At 40.5% G+C, this 22,241-nt stretch overlaps 1 protein-coding gene across 2 annotated transcripts in view; it reads right to left on the bottom strand.

Moving 5' to 3' along the window:
- SNTG1 (syntrophin gamma 1) overlaps positions 1 to 22,241 on the bottom strand; it is a 478,642-nt gene that overhangs the window by 309,735 nt on the left and 146,666 nt on the right. The gene's annotated exons all lie outside the window — the stretch shown is intronic.

Genomic DNA, 22,241 nt, shown 5'->3' with positions numbered 1-22,241 from the left:
GACTTCCTGCACACAGAGTCAAACCATATACTAAACAGCCTAAACATTGCCATTTAAAAGACAGGCTCCTGGTTTCAGCTCTGATGAGCAAAGAGCCTAGAAGTTGTCCATTCCACATTTGCAACAAGAAAAAAACCTGAACCACTTTCATCAAATGATCAGAGAACTGAGGTCTCATAACAAATTGCCATGCTGATATCTAGAGAGATGATGTGTACAGAGAAAGCTGAGATCAGCTCACCTGGAGGAGAGGCTGGCTGCTGGAGCCTTCACCTGGATTACCCTGGAAAAAGTCAGCAGCGTGCAAGAACAGAAACACAAACTCTCACAAAAACTCAAAAGGAAATGCTAGAACCAAAGCTCTAAAACAGAAATGAAGAGTGCATTGGGTGGGCTCATCAGAAGCCTAGACACGGCCAAGGAAAGAATAAGTGAGCTTGAAAAGATGTCGATAGAAACTTCCCAAACTGAAATACAAAGGAAAAACATAATAAGAACAAACAACGACAAGGAGAAGAACGATATGCCAGAGCCGTGGGGGCAACTGCAGAGAAATGACACGTGCAGCGCGGATACTGGGGAAAAGAGAGGGTGAAGAAGAAGAGGCACTGCAAGTAATAACAGCAAAGACTTTCCACAACTATGATGCACCAAACCACAGGTCCAGAACGCACATGTACTCTTAATGAAAACCAGGGAAGCAGAAAAAGGGGGAAGAAGAAAGAACAGGTTGATGAATAGTAAACAGTTAACACACAGTAGATATTAATCCATTATGTCAATAATCACTTTGAATCTAAAACTGGATTTTTTAATTGGCATATTTGAATGATCTAAATATGCCAGTTTAAAAAATAAACAGAGGTAGATCAGGGGAATGCAAACTGAAACAATAATGAGATGCTACTACACACCTATTAGGCTGGCCAAAACCAAGAACATTGACCTTACAGATGTTGGTGAGAATGTGGAGCAACGGGAACTTTCGTTTGTAGCTGGTGGGAATGCTTTAAAGGTGCAGCCACTTTGGAAGACAATCTGGTGGTTTCTTACAAAGTTAAACACACTCTTATCATAAGACCAGCAATTGTGCTCACTGGTATTTACTCAAAGGAGATGAGAAATTAATCACAATTAACGCTGAGAAATAGGTTTATGCAAGTGTGTATGCACACATATATTTCTCTGGCCTGTCAGCTGAGTGTGCCTACACGAAAGGCCATCCGGGGAGCAGTGAGGACACACAGCACCCAGATCTTGGTTTCTAGTACCATTTTCCAATAAAAGGAACCCAGGCTCCTTGGAGAAATGGCTGACTCCAGAATTTGGGGAGGAAATAGACAAGCTGATCCTGGAGCATTTTGTAGAGCTAGAACGTGTATGTGCTCCCAAAACAAAACAAAACAAAACAAACAAATCAAAAGCTCACTATCGTGGGGGGGTGTTACAGAAGCACAGGAGCCATCTATCTGAAAAGAGCTCCCAGGGCCAAAGGTGAACCAACAAAAGGTGAACTACAAATAAATAAAGTAGTGTTGGATTAAAACCCAAAGTACAAAATAAAAATCCATGAGTCCATACTGATGTAAAGAAATGATCGAATAACTTAATAAATGGGGAAGAAGAGACCATCTCTTTGCAGAAAAATTCCAAATAAGTTTTGTAGCTGCTCTGCCCTACATAAAAGGGAGGGTAAGTCCCTACTCCCAAGCTGTGGGCTGCCCCTGTCCCTAGTAACTTCCTTCCAAAGAGCACAGTAAGGGAGGTGGGGGTGGAGGTGGGGTGACGACTTTTGCCAGGAGATCAAGGTCAGGTCAAGGCATAGAGCAGGTTGACAGTATATGCCCTTCGCATGATGCAGTGAAAATGGCACTTCCATTTGTCATCTTCCTCCGAGAACCCAGTCTAATCAGGAGAACAACATCAGAGAAACCCCATTTGAGAGACATTCTATAAAATATCCCACCAGTACTCTTCAAAACTGCCAAGACATCAAAAACAAGGGAACTTGAGACAGTCACAGCACAGAGAAGCCTCAGGAGACATGAGGACTAAATATAACAGGGCATAGTCGATGAGATCCTGGAACAGAAAAAGGACGCTAGGTAACAGCTAACGAAATCTGCATGGACCTGGGGCTTCAGTGAAGATCATGTATTTTTTACTGGTACATTAGTTGTGACAAATACATCATGCTCATATAAGATATTAACAATAAGGAGAGACTGGGTGAGGGGTACATGGGAACTCTGTACTACCTTCTCAATTTTTCTGTAAATATAAACCTGTTCTAAATATGAAAGGCTATTTAAAAGTCCATTACTGGGCATTCCCTGGGTGTCCAGTGGTTAGGACTTGGCACTTTCATTGCCATGGGTCCACCCGGGTTCGATCTCTGGTTGGGGAACTAAGATCCCGCAAGCCGCAGGGTGTGGCGAAGAAGAAAAGTCCATGACTATATTAAAAACGGGATAACTGGACATCATGGGTGATTCCCCCCGTGAGCTCCCCACTTTCCTGCTGCCTCGTGAACAGTGCTCCATTTCGTAAGGGCATGGCTGGAAATGAACTCAGCTAAACTGTACCCATTCTTTAGAGCCCTTCAAGATGAAGTGAAACATTCAACCCAGTGAATCACCATACAAGTATTAGAAAATGTACAAGAAAAAAAGAAAAAACTATTACCTGAGTGACACTCAACTTTCCCCCAAATTCACAGTCATACCAATCATTCTAAATTCTATTTACTACTACAATCCATTTATTTTCAATTTTATTTTAAGATAAAAGAAATGAAAAAGATAAATTTCAGCTACTTAATTATAGCAAAATATCACATACATTTTTGGGAATGATACAGAAAGGAGAAAACTTTATACTCCAATATTTATTGTCTGACATTGAGTGTATGCCTTTAAGGTACAGATGGAACTGTTTCAGACCTCTAGTTTCTCTCTGGAGAAGGAGTTGATATATTGTTTCCAGCTACCTTTCTCTGGGAAGTATCTAATCAGTATACCTCATGGTAGCCCCATGGTGTTGGAGAAAGTTCTAAGGCTTAAGATGAAAAGTCAAACAGATAATGAATGAGAAAGCTGCTTATAAATGTGCACCCGTCCTCTGCTTCAGGGGAAACAACAATGTGCTACATACTGTGTTCACAGCGGTGCCCCATGAAGAATACAGTAGACATATTTACTCATACAAGTGTGACCCTCTGGTATTTGGGGGTTGTGTGTGTTTTGTTTTCCCTCGCCCAAGTTGCCTCAAAGATCATCTACACAAAGTCTGTATTTAACACTTCAGGGATCAGTCCTCTTTCCTCCTAAGAGACCCATTTGGTCTTCATTTCTCTCAATCTTGCCACTCTCTTTCAACAGTTGAGGTCTTCTTGCCCAGTGCCTTCAATACCCGTGACTCTCGTGTTCTTGAACCTCCGAAGGGACTCTGACACTTGAGCAAGGGAATACCTGGCTTAGGAGGCGTATGGCTCAAAAATGCCTGAGGAAACAGGCCAGACTGCAAGCGAGAGCACAGAACCACAACTGTTCCTCTTGCTGTTCAGGAAGTTTCTGCTTGCTACATTTCCCAAGTTTTAGCCCAAGTCTAGGGACTGAGCCTCAAGCATTAACGCTGCAAATTAAAGAGCCAAAGTGTTCTTCTACGATCCCTTACTCTCCCCACAGCCCAGGTTATCATGACCTTGGATTTTCTGGTACCATAGTCACGAGGAGGCTCACATCTGTCAGCAGAGGATTAACAGTCAGTTTAGTGATTAAGTGAAGGGATTTCGAAGCTAAACTGCCTGAGTTCATGTCCATTTCCAACACTCAGTCACTGGGACCCTGGGCAAATTACTTCCGTTTGTGGTGAACTGGGTTTCTCACTGTAAACTGCAGCTATTAACGGGGCTTGTTCGGCAGGGTGGCGTGAGGACTCAGGCAGTCAGAGTATTAACGTGCTCGTCCAGCGTCTGTCCTGCAGCAAGTCTACTCAAGTCCAGGAGTCCACACCGACTTACGTGCCATTTGCCCTTCTAAAACAACCATATGGACAAGTGAGGTCGGTACCTATGTCATTCAGACTTTCAGAAGCAAGACCATATTACTGGGGGAGTGATAAACCAAAAAGAAAGAGTTGAATTAATTCTCTCACCTTATTATCCACCCAATCTCTCTTGCTAAAATCCACACCCGAAAAACAGATTCCCCTAATCGTGTTTCTTTATCCAGGTAATTCAGTTCAGAATCACAGTTCCCCACTCGATCAAAGTCATCAAGTGACTGATGAAACTTAAATCCCATACAAGGAGTGCGGGAACTCTGTGTAGCTTTGCATCCCTGCTGTAACTGTCACAGGCACCCTGGAAGAGGAGTGAGATGGGCTTTGAGTAGACCAGCCCCTATATTCACCGCGGGTTTCAGACAGGACCATGCAGGAGCTGGACAGCTGCTGATCTGCATTCATCCTTGTCGTCGTTTCTCAGGATCTGCAGCCACAAATGGGGTTTGGTCCTCTTGGGCCCAAGTACCCCAAAGGTTGCTCCACCAGAATTGTGGGCTTAACTCTGATTTAGTTGACTTGCTTTTCTGGGAGCACATTAGAAGTTGGGTCCTAATCCATTGTGTTTCAACAGTTTTGTCTAACTAAATAAGTAAAAACAAAAATTTTAAACACGGAAAGGAAAAAAATACTTCTAACGAATGGAAGAAAGTCTCTCCCCAAGAAAGTGCATTCCACACCTAAGCATGACTAAGTCTCCTTGGATGTGACTTCTCACGTAAGATGACCCTAACCATAATCTACAAGCAAATTCTCTACTCAGCATTTCATGTGAAATTTTCAACAAAAATGTAAATAATTTGCCCCTGCCCCTGACTGAGTGTTGGAAATAGACATTAACTCGGGCAGTTTAGCTTTGAAATCCCTTCACTTTTCTACTATATTGTTTATTTTCTGCTGACAGATGTGAACCTCCTCATGACTATGATACCAGAAAATCCAAGATCATAATAACTTGGGCTGTAGGAAAGTAAGGGATCATAGAAGAACACTTTGATTCCCTGAATTGCAGCGTTAATAGCTGTTTTTGCTGTCTTCTCAAACTATTCAATAAAAGTTCTAGAAGCTTCACATTGTTAGTTAAAAGAAAATATGACATAAAGGAAGAAACGGATGCTTTACTATACTCTGCTGATGATATTAATATTTCTGGCGATAATTCTGTCCCCTTTTCTATTATAAACACTTCCTCAATATCTATCATCTGTCACAAAAGTAAACTAGCAGGGCTGGGACTGCACCAGATTTACCTTATGAAACACTGAAGCAAGAAGGATGCAGGGGCCTGCGGAACCAGCGTGGGCTGTGCAGCTGCCTGAAGATTACACTGAGGAAGGAGAAGGTCTCTAATTCAGTTCTACTTGTCCTGTACTGTCTTGTAAAATTACTGGCCGTCCCATTTCCAGAGAAATAATCAGTAGCAGCTCAGGACACGGAAAAACAACTGCTGGTAGGACAAGCTGCCCGAGTGCATGATTTCCCCTCCCCACCTGCAGAGCCCGCAGGTTTAACCTGAGATGCTGTTTCTTTCTAATAGTCTGAAGTCAGTTACTGACATGAGGACTTGCCTGGTGCAGGGGCAGCAAACAGGAGAGCTGACCACCGTGCCGTGTGGGGTGTGCTGCCATCTGACGCGGGGCTCATCCTGAACAGAAAACAAGTGCGTAGAAACACTGCAAAGCCAAAGAAATAAACACAGTGGTGCTGGTATGGCTCCGGACACCAAAGGAATGCAATGAGGAGATTTAAGATGGACCAATTTATGAGTTGCAGCTAAATATATAAATCAAGATGCCACCAAAATCAATCAGAAAAACTTACTGTAGAGCAGATAATATTAGGAAAAGTTCTACAACTACGGGAAAAAACACCGTGTCCCCTCATAACTTCATATTCAAAGTTTTAAATGAGATGTACTGAAAACCTTAATATGGGAGAAAAAGCAATAAAGATAATAGGACATAATGAAGTAGAATTTTTTTTCTCCACAGTAATAGTTTGGTTCACCATTCTGGAGAGTTATCTGGCAATACAAAATCTAATTATGTATATGCAAACCTTAGGATAAAGGAAATGGGATCCTAGGTAAAAATTCTAAAGATATTCTCATACAGGGGATAAAAATTCTTGGATTTGGAATTTTCCTTTTTCACTTAATATGATTTATGTTACAGGTACAATGCGTATAATTTATTGAAAGTACATATCTAAGTTTCTCTAAATGATAAAAACACACTGACATTCAATTTGAAGTAAATTAAATACTATATGTCTTCCACATTTTTTCCATGGTATTGGAAGAGTCAGAAAAGTAATTCAGTTAAGATGATTTGCATTCCTCGAAAGAGAATTTCAATAAGTCAAATTACAGTTAGAAAACAATGTTCCCTACGTCACCCATTCGCCTCTCATGGTTCCACTGAATAAACAGTTGTTATCCACATGCTTCCTGCAGATTTTAAATTATCACATTATTAAATTTCAAAAATCCATACTAGAAAAGGTGTAATGAAAAGATGTAAATCAGATAATAAAACCAATGATAACCAAAAGCATATGTAGATGAAGTGAGTAGATTCTTCCTAAAAGCTCAGAATTTACCAACAAAAAACATGTTATTAAAACATCAATTTTAACGAAGAGTGTAGTTCACTTACATCTTGAGATAAAATTTTAATATCAGTAATTTGCTTACAGATCTTTATCCACCAAAATATATGAAGGTGATTAACTGGAGTTCATTTCAGGAGTTCCATGAGCTCAATACAAAAAAATTCTCTTGTTTATTCTAATGTCCCTGTTATTTCTGATGCTGTAGTTGGTGGGATCGTACTAGTAAATTACTTCTGTAAAATCTTAGAACACCTCACCTGACTTGACCAATATCCGCAGGAGTCTTTGACCAAGTGCCAAAGAAAAAGTACTGAGATAGTAGTCAGAAGGCCAGGATGGAAACTTGATTTGCTGTTTTGCTGGATATCTAGTTGTTTATCTATACAATGTTCTTAGAATTACTGAGGGTATGAGGTTCTTATGAAAACTGAATGACTGAATGTTTTTTATAGAACAGTTTATAAAAACTGAAATGCACGATGTTAAAGAACAAACTTGTCATGATTGGTAACGGGCCAATTTAGAACATTTCTAGATGCAACCTTCAAGCTGTCTTTTCCTCTTATCTGAGCTGTCTCTATTCGCTGCCTTATCCCAGTCTGGCTGGTTGAAGAACGTAACCTTTATCTGTTTTCAATTATTTGGACGAAAATGTCTTCAGCTTTTTTATTCAATGTAGAAGAGCACAAAGAGGAAAGAGAAAAGTTTTGGGGGGGGTTCTATTTGGCAAGTAGATGTGAAAATGCTTGATGCATATATAAGCGGCAGACAGAGACAGAGATTCTACTGTGCTACTTATTTTCTTAAAGATTAGCAATTGACAGAAAGCCTACTTTAGCAAAAAGCTTGTTATTTATATATAACTATATATAATACACACTATAAATACAGCCACATATATAAACACATGTACATATATATAAAACATACATGTACCTATAACCATATACATACATATGACTTATCTATCTCTACATATATCAAGATCTACCTCTTGCTATCTATCTATTCATCTATATCTATTTATCTATCTCTATATCTATTTTTCTATCCACCTATCTCCATCTAGTTATTACTCAATACGTTAACGCATTTTTAATTACAGCCAATTGCAATTACCTTGTGGAAAATCACCAACTCACAAAGGCAGGCATCATAAGAAGAAAAAAAAGGAAGAACTTATACTACAAAATATTCTGAAAATAATTAATAAAATGGCATTAGTAAGTCCTTACACAACAGAAATTACATCACTAATGATCAGATAAATGCAAATCACAACCACAATGAGATATCACCTCACACCTGTTGGAATTGTTATTATAAAAAAGACAAGAGATAACCAGTGTGTGAGAGAGTACAGAGACAGGGGAATCCTTGTTGGTTGTTGGTGGGGATGTAAATTAGTTCAGTCACTATGGAAAATAAATGGAGGGTAAAAATTAAAAATTTTAATTTTTAAATAAAACTTGAACTACAATATGATCCAGCAATCCCACTTTGAGGTGTGTATCCAAATGAAATGTAAACAGGATAACAGGATACCCCATATTTATTGAAGCATTACGCACAATAGTCATGATAGGGAACCCTCCTGAGTGTCCGTAAATGGATGAATAAAGAAGATTTTTTACATATGCAATGAACTGTCATTAAGCCACGAGAAACAGGGAAATCGCCATCTGCAACAACATGGGTGGTCCATGAGGTCATTATGCTGTGACGTAAGTCAGAGAAAGAAACGCTGTCTGTTCTCACTCATACATGGCATCTGAACGAGCCAAACTCATAGAGACAGAGAGTGGAATGATGGTTACCAGGGGCTGGGGGTTGTGGGAATTGAGGAAGTGTTGATCCAAGTTTAGAAGACGAGTAAACTCTTGGGGTCTAATTAATGCATACTACTGTGTTTATAGGTAGCAGTACTGTACAATATACTTCAAAGGTGCAAGAGAGTAGATCTTAAAAGTTCTCACCACAAAAAAGAAATAATAATTAAGTGATGTGATGGATGGGAGCTTACCCTACCTTGGTGATCATATATAAATCTATCAAATCATCACCTTGTTCACCTTAAACTTACACAATGTTATATGTCAATTAAAAACATTCTTCCACTAGAAAAAGAAATTAATCAGAAGAGTAAATTGTAAAATTGTCACTTCATACTAAGGTGATAGCTCTGCATGGATATTCTAGAGAGAAACCTATTCAAGTTGAGACGTCACTCTTCAGAGCTTTCTTAAAAAAAAAGCAAACAAGAAAGAAACACAAAAGAGATATAATGCTCTCCTCAGGATGCAAGCATTTTTTTCCCTCACCTCAGAGTAACTTATGCAGCAGTCAACTGAGGCTGTGATTAAAGCAAGAAGAACACAGGTGTGTAAGTGCCTGTTCTCACTTAGGGGGCTCTGCTTATTCAAATGCAAATATGGACAAAGAACCCCTGGAGAGTCTCCATTCCCAGAATCGCTGAGAACTACATTAACACTATCTTAAAACAAAGCCATGAGTAGACACTGAGTTTAGGAAAAATTGCCTTTTTAGATATGCAATTAAATTCTCTCTAGAACCTAAAGCTATTATTTCTGCAGGGAAGCAATTATTCCAATTCTACACATATATTTATATAACCAAGATCCTCTTCAGACACATTTCTGAGGATTTTTCTCCTCATTTCTGAGAGCATTTATAGAATATCAATAATAGTGCAATTTATTTGTATTAATTTTAATTGACATCTAATATTTAATTATATTTTGAGATCATTCTGGATGTTATTATCTTTGTTCAAATAGTTAAAGGTCTATACAGGACCATACCATAGTGCCTCAGGGAAACTTAAAAGCATTATAGCAAGTTCTCTGGTGAAGAAAGCATTTAACTGCTAAGTTATTTATTTATTTATTTATTTATTTATTTTTAACATCTTTATTGGAGTATAATTGCTTTACAATGGTGTGCTAGTTTCTGCTTTATAACAAAGTGAATCAGTTATACATATACATGTGTCCCCATATCTCTTCCCTCTTGCATCTCCCTCCCTCCAACCCTCCCTATCCCACCCCTCTAGGTGGTCACAAAGCACAGAGCTGATCTCCCTGTGCTATGCGGCTGCTTCCCACTAGCTGTCTGTTTTACATTTGATAGTGTATATATGTCCATGCCACTCTCTCACTTCGTCCCAGCTTACCCTTCCCCCTCCCCATATCCTCAAGTCCATTCAGTAGTAGGTCTGTGTCTTTATTCCAGTCTTGCCCCTAGGTTCTTCATGACCATTTTTTTTTGTTTTTTAGATTCCATATATATGTGTTAGCATATGGTATTTGTTTTTCCCTTTCTGACTTACGACTTACTTCACTCTGTATGACAGACTCTAGGTCCATCCACCTCACTACAAATGACTCAATTTCGTTTCTTTTTATGGCTAATATTCCATTGTATATATGTGCCACATCTTCTTTATCCATTCATCTGTCGATGGACCCTTAGGTTGCTTCCATGTCCTGGCTATTGTAAATAGAGCTGCAATGAACATTGCGGTACATGACTCTTTTTGAATTATGGTTTTCTCAGGGTATATGCCCAGTAGTGGGATCGCTGGGTCGTATGGTAGTTCTAGTTTTAGTTTTTTAAGGAACCTCCATACTGTTCTCCATAGTGGCTGTATCAATTTACATTTCCACCAACAGTGCAAGAGGGTTCCCTTTTCTCCACACCCTCTCCAGCATTTATTGTTTGTAGATTTTTTGATGATGGCCATTCTGACCAGTGTGAGATGATATCTCATTGTAGTTTTGATTTGCATTTCTCTAATGATTGATGATGTTGAGCATTCTTTCATGTGTTTGTTGGCAATCTGTATATCTTCTTTGGAGAAATGTCTATTTAGGTCTTCTGCCCATTTTTGGATTGGGTTGTTTGTTTTTTTGATATTGAGCTGCATGAGCTACTTGTAAATTTTGGAGATTAATCCTTTGTCAGTTGCTTCATTTGCAAATAGTTTCTCCCATTCAGAGGGCTGTCTTTTCGTCTTCTTTATGGTTTCCTTTGCTGTGCAAAAGCTTTTAAGTTTCATTACGTCCCATTTGTTTATTTTTGTTTTTATTTCCATTTCTCTAGGAGGTGGGTCAAAAAGGATCTTGCTGTGATTTATGTCATAGAGTGTTCTGCCTATGTTTTCCTCTAAGAGTTTGATAGTGTCTGGCTTTACATTTAGGTCTTTAATCCATTTTGAGTTTATTTTATTTATTTTTAAAATTCTGATTTATATCATTCTGCTATCTATTAAACTGTTAATTGTTAGAGCAGTTCATACCCACTTGCAGTTTGTATAAAACAATATCATTTATTTTAATTTCTTTGCCTCAGTCTATTTATTTCTTATCTTCTTTATATCTGTTCTCCTTCCTGATGTAGAAATAATATTATAATATAATAATGAAAATATAATACAAGATAGAAGAAAAGCATGACTAAACACGACCTTTTCATAAAACATTGACAGATTTTATTTGAAGGCAAAATTTCCTATATTAATTAATGTATGAATCTATAGATTTTTTTCTTCCTCTTCCCAATGCTCAAGATTCTTTCAGTAAACCACTTATTTAATATAAAACATTTTTTCATGTCTGCCCTGCTCAATGTGCTCAAAATAATTAATGATCAACAGTCTCTCTCACTGAAGTTACTGAGTTAAGAGCAGGAAAAGCTATAGCCCTAAAATGAGAAAAGTTGAGTTAACTAAACAAGGGAGCCGTCAGACTGAGGTGGCTTTAGTTCCTTAGCAGCCTACAAAAGCAAACCAAAACTGCAGCCTGAAATGCGTCACGCTTAAGAAATCAAAACCTAAGGATAACCAATTAGAAACAGCCAGAGGCTTTTCCAAACAAGGCAACGGCTTATACAGCTGATCTCGTAATTTCCTCACTCCACTTTTGCTGCTTCTTTCCCAGCCCCTGTTGGTGGAGGGCTCCTAACCACTTGAGGTTTGGTGCTGCCCGAACGGAATCAATTTTTTGATCATATAAATTCTTAAAATATTTAATATGTCTCAGTTTATCTCTTAACCGTAGCAAATAGAATACCCCTCCTTGACATTGTCAAGTTACTCCCTAACGTGACTAGTAAGCTCACACCACACTCATCTGGTCCTTGTCCTCCAATCTCATGTAAATAATTCTAAGTACACTAGCATGGACACACACACGTGTGCGTGCGCACACACACACACACACACACACATGCAGTATTACAGGTTTCATGCTGGACGAGGCCCATCCTAGATGTGAACAAAGACATGACCTTGTATTACACAGAAACATTCTTACAATTTGATCCTTGTTTGCAGTCATTTAAATGACACTCTGGGCTGCTAAAGATCAATGAGCAAACAGAATTCTGAAGAAAATCGTAAACAATGTTAACACACTATGAGGGAGTTAACATTTTACTAAATATCTGTAAATACTCTTAAAAAATGATTAGACCATTTCCCTGAAAGAGGTGGGATCTGACCCTGTTCTGAAATAAAGTTTTTATGGAATTTAGATTTTTCAAGAATATGATTAGGGCTTCTCTGGTGGCGCAGTGGTTGAGAATCTGCCTGCTAATGCAGGGCACACGGGTTCGAGCCCTGGTCTGGGAAGATCCCACATGCCGCGGAGCAACTAGGCCCGTGAGCCACAATTACTGAGCCTGCGCTCCGCAACAAGAGAGGCCACGATAGTGAGAGGCCCGCGCACCACGATGAAGAGTGGCCCCCGCTTGCCGCAACTAGAGAAAGCCTTCGCACAGAAAGGAAGACCCAACACAGCCAAAAATAAATAAATTTAAAAAAAAAAGAATATGATTAAAAAATACCTGATCCAGATTCAATGTATTCTGGATGCACAAGCGTGATTCCGAAGGTTAATCTAGCAGCATGACAAATCTCAGAGGACGTGGGTCACCAGGGTGCTGTGGTGACTTTCCCCTACCTTCTGGCCCTGGTGAATGTGTTGGGTGGCCATGACATTATTCATCAGACCAAAGGAGACCAGGGTACTGCATGGTCACCATCCATCACTCTAAACCCTTTTTTATTTTTTCAAATAACTAAGTCTATTGTTCCTCCGTATCTCGCTACTGCTACTAAATTTTCTCCATCCTCCAGCTTCCAATGTTACCCTTGTTACTTTTATTCTTTTAAATGTGGTACAGTGAGAAAAGAGAGAGACTGCTTGGATTCAAAACTACAGCGGCATGCATTTACAAAGGCAAAAACGCTCAGCCAACAAAAGCATCTCAGACTCTGCACACACACAACGGCTCCGAGGATAAGCAGCTGCAGTAAGTAGCGATAACACAGGCTCCCCAGAAAGATGCTGAGGAGATCGCAGCCACGATCCTGGTAGAGGGAACTGTCACTATTACCATCAGAAATGATGACTGTCATGATCAGAAACCCTGCAAGAGTCTTCACTTTCCAGGAGTGGGTCCTCTTGTTTGACCAGGAGGGTTGGCAATGTCAAGGCTAGGTGATGGCTTTACAGTGTGTGTTTTCTGAAGACCCTGAAAATAACTTTACCTTCTGACTAGTCCGAAATCTGTTGGTCTAAACTCCAAAATTATTAGAGCTGAAAACATTTTCAAAGTTATGCAACGCAAGAAATCCCCCCGCAGATACACGTTTCTGTGCTATTTCTCACACTTTCTGTTTGCTGTTGTGTTCCTTGAACAGCTGCTGTGTCCGCAGCTCTCTGTAATCCTGGGGGCGCCTCTAGGGTCTCTCAGAACACTTCCTATGTCAGACTCCTGCACTGTAATGAATTCTCTTTATCCTTCTTACTTATGTGGTTTTAAGTGGTTTAAATTAATTGATTCCTTCTTATCTAATTGGCTCAAAGAGAGAGGTCCAGAGTGAACAACTCAAACAAAGAGGAATGGAAAGAGCACTGAGAACTTTAGATGAGACACCAGCCCTGGCCAACACCTAGGATGAAACCTCGAGAGCATCCTGCAGAGGGCCCAGCACGCTGGGCTCAGATTCCTGACCCACAGACACTTGGAGGCAATAAATACAAGTTATTGTAAGATGTTAAGTTTGTGCTAATTTAATACACAGCAACAGGTAACTAAAACAAAGTCCAAAAATAAAATTATAGACAAATTTTGCTGCCGTGACAGCAGACAAAACTTTCTGTTAATAAGAGGGTTATATAAATTAATAAAGAAACTCAAATCAAAGATACACATACACTTACATTTATTTCTTTGTCTTTGTATGCTGAATCCAATTTTTTCTAAAATCTAAACTAAAATGTATCCACTTTGGTACACCATCTTTCGTATCTTGAAGAACTTATCAAATTGGAATCTGATGCACATTTTATAAATAAATAATATTTTAAAGTCAAAAGCATCAGGTTTTTCACCGTTGAAAACAAATAACATTTTCTTTTTAATCACATAAATAATAGTCACAACACAGCTTTTGGTTCATCACTTCAATTCATGTAATGAATTTAACATTAAAAGGTATGCAATGAAACATTTTAAGGGCAAGAGTAAAAGTAGAACATAATGAGGTGATTCTCTAAAAATAGACTTTAATTAAATATATTGTCAAAATTTAAAACAACAAGTTGGTCACTGGTACCCTTTCTTTGCTGAGAGATTCTAACAAATTTTGGCTCATGGAGTGAAATATGTTTCCACCTCAACATAAACTATAGGTATGTCTTCTAACTCCTTGATGTACAGTGGATACTTGTAACCGTTCGTAATTAGGGCAGTGGCTGGAAATGAAGTTTCCAGTGGTTATTCTAAAGTAACATACTTTGTTATGCTTTATAATTCTCTTAAGCCATTTCTAGATTTAATTAAATGTAGAATGCATAAAATTTCATTTGAAAGCAAATCCTGTTCATTTGCAGGACTGGGGTCTGTTCACAATAATGTCATATAAGCTTTTCTTAGCCTTTCATTCGTGCCACCTTGTTCATCTTTAAATCATCAAATGAGTATCAGGTGTAAAGCGATTAGTAGAGGGCCTCCATAAAAGATACTCATTAAATTGTAATAATTCGTATATCTTGTTACCAAGGACAACACTAAACCCTTATCTTACGGATTCAACTCTTAGAGTTTTGTGATGTACTTTATAAAGAGGGTAACTACCCCTTTCTGAAAACAGCACTGAAATCAGAATAGCTATTTTACATAAATTATACTGATGTATGTTTCTACCAAGGAATTTGTATCTTTATATTAATATAGGAAGATGGAGTACTCAAAGGCTTCAGCAAGGTACCTAAAATAATGTAAGCATCCTGGTTGTATCTGAGAAGAAATTAAGCTTTCAAATGACAAAAGGTGAATCTAAGCCACGAGGAAAGTCTTCTAAGTAGAATCACATTTTAGTATTTTTTTAAATGTTAAAAATGAAGCTTTGCTTTAAAATTAATGGACAAATACGCCAATCATTGCTTACTTCACCTGTTTATAGGTATTTGAGATATCGTACAGATTTAGCTCTTTTGTTAATATGATAAATAAAGCAAATGAGCACACTGTAAGAGAAAGGCATGATTAACTTTCTATTTTTCAAATTTATTTGTATTCTCAAAAATAATCCTATGCCTATGCCTGTAGGCTTGCCACCTTAATCCTTAGGGAAAGTGTGATTAGAACATCACAGTGGATTGGGGCTAAGCTCCTTATTGTACAGATGTAATAACTGAGGCCCAAAGAACAGAAGTCCATTTCCCAATCAGAGAGCAGGAGAGCTGAGCCAGAGGTCCCCATCTCCCAGGCCAGCAGAACCTGATGACAACAAACTGCTTCTGGTTTTGTTCTTAAAAAAAAAAACAACAAATCAGACACAAAAACCTTTCATTGCTATTTTCTGCTCTGCTCAGAGAGAGTGCCAGGCAGCCGGGCACTTTCGCCAGGACATCCATGGACGGCCTGGGCCGCCCGCTCTCAGCAATCTGGCCACACTTAGCCGTGTCCATGGTCTTGGACTCCACGGGGTCTGTTAAGCGCTGGGAGGTAAGAGGGTGCCGCGGGATGTGGAGACCCCACCCTTTACTGTCCTGTCATCGTATACGAATTTACTGAGGACAAACATTTAACAGTAATTGGTGTCACTGGTCTCATCTCCAGAATGGGTTCCCCTCATAGTTCTGTGTTAAACGCATGGGGTTTTCAAAACAATTTGCAGTTAATTAACCAAAGACAGCAAAGTAAGTGATTTGCCAAACTCTTTCAAATTGCACTCTGGGGAATGAACTGAATAATGGCCCATTCACCTGGCGCATGGGAACAACCAGGGCCAAGAACTTATGTTTCAAAATTAATAAAAATTTGTAAAGTGTTGCTCTCCCTTGAGTTACAATGTTGATTCTGATGAAACAAAATGAGAATAAATACAATTTTTAGAGTAGAATTTTGGTCTTCTTACCATCACCAAACAGCTACATTTAATGCAGGCAGTTTGACACCTTTCTGAGCCTTTTGTTTCTTGGAAAATCACAGCCTAATATTAAAAAAAACAGCCTAATGTTTTTGACAAAAAGTCCCATAAACCTTCCAGCTTTAAAAAAGAATGAGTATTTATGACATATGGCAAGACAGATAAAAACAGAAAAATTCTGAACTGGTAAAATCTGGAAAAAGAGTAGTAAAAGAAAAAAATAACAAACTGCTTATCTAGAAAGTACTCTAACCCAGCATGGCTTGTGGGCAACGAAAGGCCGTTTGTAATGTAATTGCACTATTCTGCCTAAGCCCAATTCACTCTCATTACCTCGTCACTCCACCTTTTTCCTACAGACACTCCGGCCACCTTGCTTCCTCTACTGCAGAAGTGAACAGGTGGCAGCCCCTCACTTGGCCTGGGATGCTGACTTGCTAACAGCTCTTGCCCCAGAGGACCAGCCTGCTGATCTGTGACGTGGGCAGGCTCTGCCGTCTGTGTCGCTAGGATGTGTTAACTTGCTTACACATCTGCAAGAGGGTGCAGAAGATTTATTGAAAGAATACACCTTTAAAATGAAGACACTGGCAAATATTATGGAAAAAATAAGAAGAGAACCTGCTGTGACCATACCTTTCTGAGGTTTTCAAACAGAAGAGAACATCCATTTGAATTATGACGTGTTACTTAGGTATAGCCAAGTCTTTATGCCTTTCCTCAAGAGAAACAGTTCAACTGGCGCTATGCCATTTCCAACGGACTGGGAACAGGCATCCCCTGACTGATGCTGCCAAAGTTGTCAACAGCGACTTAAATCAGTACGTACTGAATTTTCATTGCACGCAACAACTGTCCCTTAATTTAGTGGAGCAGGTTGGTTGCTTCAGCAGCCATCTGAGTTTGTGACACAGAAATATATCCTTTGGAGATAATCCAAAATATTCCTTTACTTTAGTTTTCACTATAACACACTGAATAAAAATCAATCTGAATTGTAATTTGAAGATTTTGTTCTGACTGACCTCCTCAGTCAAGGAAGGTGGTGACTGTAAAGCACGGGTAACAGCTGAAGTTTGCACCACACACATCATCCTATGCAGTGAAATATAAAACTGTTCTAGGAAGAATCAGAAGCAGAAAGCATGGCCTTCGCCTGTAAAGACCCAGCTACAAATCACTGGATTGCGGGCTCCACAGAGGCAGATTTATATCTTAACCATATCCATGGTATGTAGCGGGTACTCAATACACGCTTGTTGAATTGATGAACGAATGTATGAAAGCTGTCAAATAACTGTTACGGATAATTTAATCTTAAAAATAGAAAATGCTCATAACGTAACTAAATGCTGCCCATTGTTCACAAAATAATCTTCACTCCAATGTTCTCTAGAGGAGAATTAGCCTAGATTAGAACTTAACTCAGGAAAAAATTTAGAATTAAGATTCAAAGAACCTCAGTTCTTAGGTCTGCTACTGACATCAGTTTGAAATCTTTTCTCTTTTTATTTTTATGCTTTTTTGTAAAGATACTATATTTTGTGCGTAGAATATTCCATATTCATACTAAAATTGAATCTCTCCTGAAATGTACTGAGCGTTCGGTTCTGCCGCGTAAATGTCACACGCAGGAGTTCGGGCAGGGCCTTAGAGCACCGAGGAGCCTGGAGTGGGGCGGCCGTCAGCTCCCCTTACCCACAGAACAAACTCAGGAGAAGCAGACGGGTATCAGTTGACCAATCGCAGCACGGTCAACTTACACCTTGCTTTGCAACGCAAGTCACCCGTCTCAGTCTCTAGTGGTTCTCAACGTGTGCTCCCTGCTTCAGCAGCACCCGGGAACTTTGAGAAATGCGAATTCTCAGGCTCCAGCTCACACTTACTGGATCAGAACCTCTGGGCCAGGGGCCCAGAAACCTGAGTTGTGACCAGCCATCCGGGTGATTCTAGTGTGTGCTCTATTTTGAGAAACAGTGATTGATCTATGACATCTAAGGGTATTTTAGAAAACACAGTAAAGCCATAGGCTAACAGTGAGCAAGTATTTCCATTCTATTAATTTCACCCATAAATCCATCTTATCCGTGTTGGATTCAGTATGTTCCTCCCAAGTTTCTAGGGTGCAGGTGGGTGGAGACCGTCAACAGCCCCTTTCACAGTAAAGGACAGGCTGTCGTTTCCGGCCGCTCGTACTGTTTCTGCTGGGCCGTCTTTGGGCTCTGGAATGAACACGTGCCTAATGTGGGTAGAAAGCTGCTAGTGTTGAGATGGATTCAGACGCAGCGCGGCTCAGCACCGGCTCCAGGCGGTCACGCCGGCTGCTCCGTCAGTGCCGCGTGATGTGACCGATTGGCCAGCGCTTGGCGCCCGGCACAGACAGGGATGCTGTGTGTAGCGGCGTGCTTACAGATGAAATTTCGCAGCATTTTCTTACCTTTAACATTTTTATACACATATTAGCAACCACATTAAAAAAGAAATAAAGTGTAAAAAAGGAATAAGAAAGCTATTAACCATTGTCCATCGTACTAGCGTAATTTTCTTCTTTAAATACTCAAGATGGTGACTTGTTGAAGCAGTGATGTTGTACACACCAGTTCAGCTCAATTCAATTAAACACATCATGAGAATGTACACTGTGTAAATAGCGCCTTACGCACCTGCTGAGTGCCCTCTGCCGATCTGTGGAGGTGGAACAGGAAAACGCTAGCCAGGTGGTGGTTCGTGGAGCTTTAGTTTGTGCAAAGGCGGATGACAGAATTATATCGAGACAACTAAAAGGACCAGCGGTCACATTTATGTTCAAGTCCATTAGGAAAATCAAACACATGGATCAGGCTCGAAGAACCGGATGTGATATCTGAGCGGTGCCAGGTGCAAAGAAACGGGTGTGGAGGCTGGAGGAGGTATAGGGACACAGGCCTGAGACAGGTTAAGTTCACTGGACACCTGGTCCGGGGTGGTCGCCGCCAGCAGCGTTAGCCTGGAGACCCAGGGCTCAGACATCAAATAGCTAGGACTGAACAAGGACTATCAGAAATAAAGCAAATGCCAGCCTTTCTCTCTAAGATTTCACACTCTGGTAGGGAAAACAGACAAACGTAATCTCAAATGTTATCTTGTAAGTGTAGAGAAACATGTACTTAATTAGGATTAGGACACCTGAAGACTTTGTGCAAGATGGTGGGATTTGTGTTTGGGTCTTACATGGTAAGACGGCTTTTAACAGAGGGAAGAGGATTCCCTTGAATAATTAGTACCACACAGAGTTCACAGCATTGAGGAAAGATGAGATTTAAGGATGAAACAAAACTAGATCCAGATAGCAGCAATAAAAATAATCACCAGAAAATGGGTGAAATGAGAGAAAGAGTGGTGGCTATAGACTTTATGAACAACTGGAATTCCAAGAAGTAAGAAATGCCCAGTGGTATGGCTGCACTTTGCAGAGAAGTGGCGGACGACGTGGAATAAACACTGACCAAGTATATGCTATGGTTTGAAGAGGCTCCATACTGCATCTGTTCACTTGTTCCTGCGTTTGTCTTGTTTTAAACCGCATTTTCCAATTCATTAGCTCCAAAACTTACATGTTAGGCAACCACCTAAAATTTCCTTAAGGTTCTCAGTGTGTGTGTGTGTGTGTGTGTGTGTGTGTGTGTGTGTGTGTGTGTGTGTGTGTGTGTGTGGAAAGAGAGAGAGGAAGGAGGGGGCAGGCGGAAAAGGAGAAGAAACAAGAAATCTCACTCAGTTTCTCCCATGGCTTCTTAGACTTTCCCTCATAGAACCTGCATAAATTATAACTACTTAAATTTTCTGTTTTTAACTCTTTAATGTCAGTGTTCCCTACCAAGTATTGCTCATAATGTGTATTTGCCTGGGAGGGTGTTAATAAACTTTTATTTTGGAAGAAAACATGTCTACTTACTCCGAGAGTGTATTTTAAAGTGTCTTGTAAATGTTTGGGTTCCTAATTTACAAAGACACTATAAAAGTTTAATATGAAAAACGAAGATAAAATGCCGCAGCTGACGCCGCCGGTTGCTGGCGAGGATACAGAACATCAAGCACTCCCCTCGCTGCTGGCAGGACTGGACGACAGCTCTACAGCTTCTTACAAAACCGTCTACATTCCTACCACTGATGCAGCTGCTGCACTAGCAGGTATTCAACCAAATGGTTCAAAAGTGTATTAACCCTGCACCTGGATGTTTATAATAGCTTTCTTCATAATTTCCTTCTTAGGTGAGTGAATAAACAAACAGACGAAGGAAGAAACGTACATCTATAGAGTGGCATATGACTCAGCTTAAAAACATCACCTATCAAGCCACAAAATGACATGATAAATCTTAAATACATATCGTTCAGCGAAAGAAGCCAGGTGAAAAGGCTTAAACACTGGACATTTGGGAAAAGGGAAAACTGTAGAAATGATGAAAAATGAGTGGTTTCCAGAAGTTTAGAAGGAGGAGAGGAGAGCTGAGTAGGTGAAGCAGGGAGTATTTTCAGGTGGTGGAACTCCTCTCTCTGATACTACAGGGGTGACTTCCTGACATGGTGCATTTGTCAAATCCTGCGGAACTTGGCAGCACAGCGGGAGCTGTAATGCAGATTAAACCAGTGGTGGCCGCGCTGCTGGCGCCTGTGAGGGCACAGTGGTTCTCCCTCCCATGAAGCCAGCCCCGCCCCTGCTTCAAGGTCAGTGTCTGCCCAGTGAGCTTGGACCCCTGCACTTCGGCTTGGTGCCAGCATCTCTGAGTCGGCTCAGGAAACCAACGAGGCTGGACCAGCTGGACTTCGATGACTCCTGCTCTGTGGGAACGGCAGAGGCCGTGCTACCGATGGGCCCTTGTACGCAGCGGAGGAGAGCCCTCAGGGACGTTAGGAGACGAGGCACGGACTGCAGCAGAGGCTTTATCACCTGGGCACGGGTGGCCATCCCCAGGACTACTCCAGCCTGCAAGCACGGAAGGCAGCTGCCGCGCAGGAAGTAGGAGGGCCGAGTGGAGGTGGGAAGTAGGAGAACTCGGTCCACACTCGCAGGAGGGCTTCACAGCCTCATAGGTTTGGCTGCCACATTCCAGGGCTGCTCCAGTTCTGTCCTGCAGCTACGATACCGCACGCAGCATTTAAAGTGATAACATGTATGAGACTTTACTTTAGAACTTTTCCTTGTCTCCTTTATCACCAAAGGTATCTCACGGTGACCTTAAGACTTTCCTGTGAATCTTCTTCACAGCCAGACACAGATGCATAAACATACTGTGTTTTAAGCCCTGAGAGGCTGCCAATAGGTCTTCAGAGGCCAGAATTATCCAACATTCTCGACTGAATTTTCCAGATAAGGGAGAGATGGGATTATCAAGACTAAAGCAGCCTAGATTAAAATCTGTCCATGAAGGAAAGCAATGCCAGGAGCTTCCAGAAATCCACCCATACTGACTGGGAGCTGGAAAGGAGAGTAATCAGAGGAATTGACCCTAATGTAGCAGACTTTTATCTATGGGAGGATGTCTTTGAAATACACAGAATGCAACTCCAGAAATACTGTCATCAACTTATTAATTTTTCTGAAATATTTATTGGGACCCTGTACATGTTGGCATGATAGTAGATCCTGGAGTCACAAAGAGAAACTAGAGTTTTTTCCTTCAAACTCTCATGGAAATAAAAATAAGCAAAAACCGTAATGTAAGTCAGCATCCTCGTTTCCACACCAGAGATCAGGGTCCCCAGACACCAGGGCTGGAGCCACACCTCCCACTGGCTGCAGAGTCATCAGATCCCCATGTAAGCAAGGCTGGTGGAGCGCAGATCAGAGTTAGAAAGCGTGAAGAAAGTTGCTTGAATATGAAGTCAGTCTTGGACTCAAGACTAAGCGTCTTTGCATTTGACAATTGTGTCATTTTTTCCATGATAGACAATACAGTCAGCACAACTAGAAGTACAGATGTTTTACTAGTGAAGCCAGTGGTTCTAACCTCACAAATATGCCTGAAAGGACTGGGAATTTGAATAACAAGTCTGGAGGCAAATGGGCCAACGGAAGTTACTTCCTGTGAGCAGATGTGACATTTAACACAAAGAGGGGGCAGAGCAG

The sequence above is a fragment of the Balaenoptera physalus genome (assembly GCF_965194825.1).
Source record: "Balaenoptera physalus genome assembly, chromosome: 17".
In the NCBI taxonomy this organism is placed as follows: Eukaryota; Metazoa; Chordata; class Mammalia; order Artiodactyla; family Balaenopteridae; genus Balaenoptera; species Balaenoptera physalus.
Note: the sequence above shows the minus strand (reverse complement) of the source record. Positions and strands in the feature narration are given on the sequence as shown.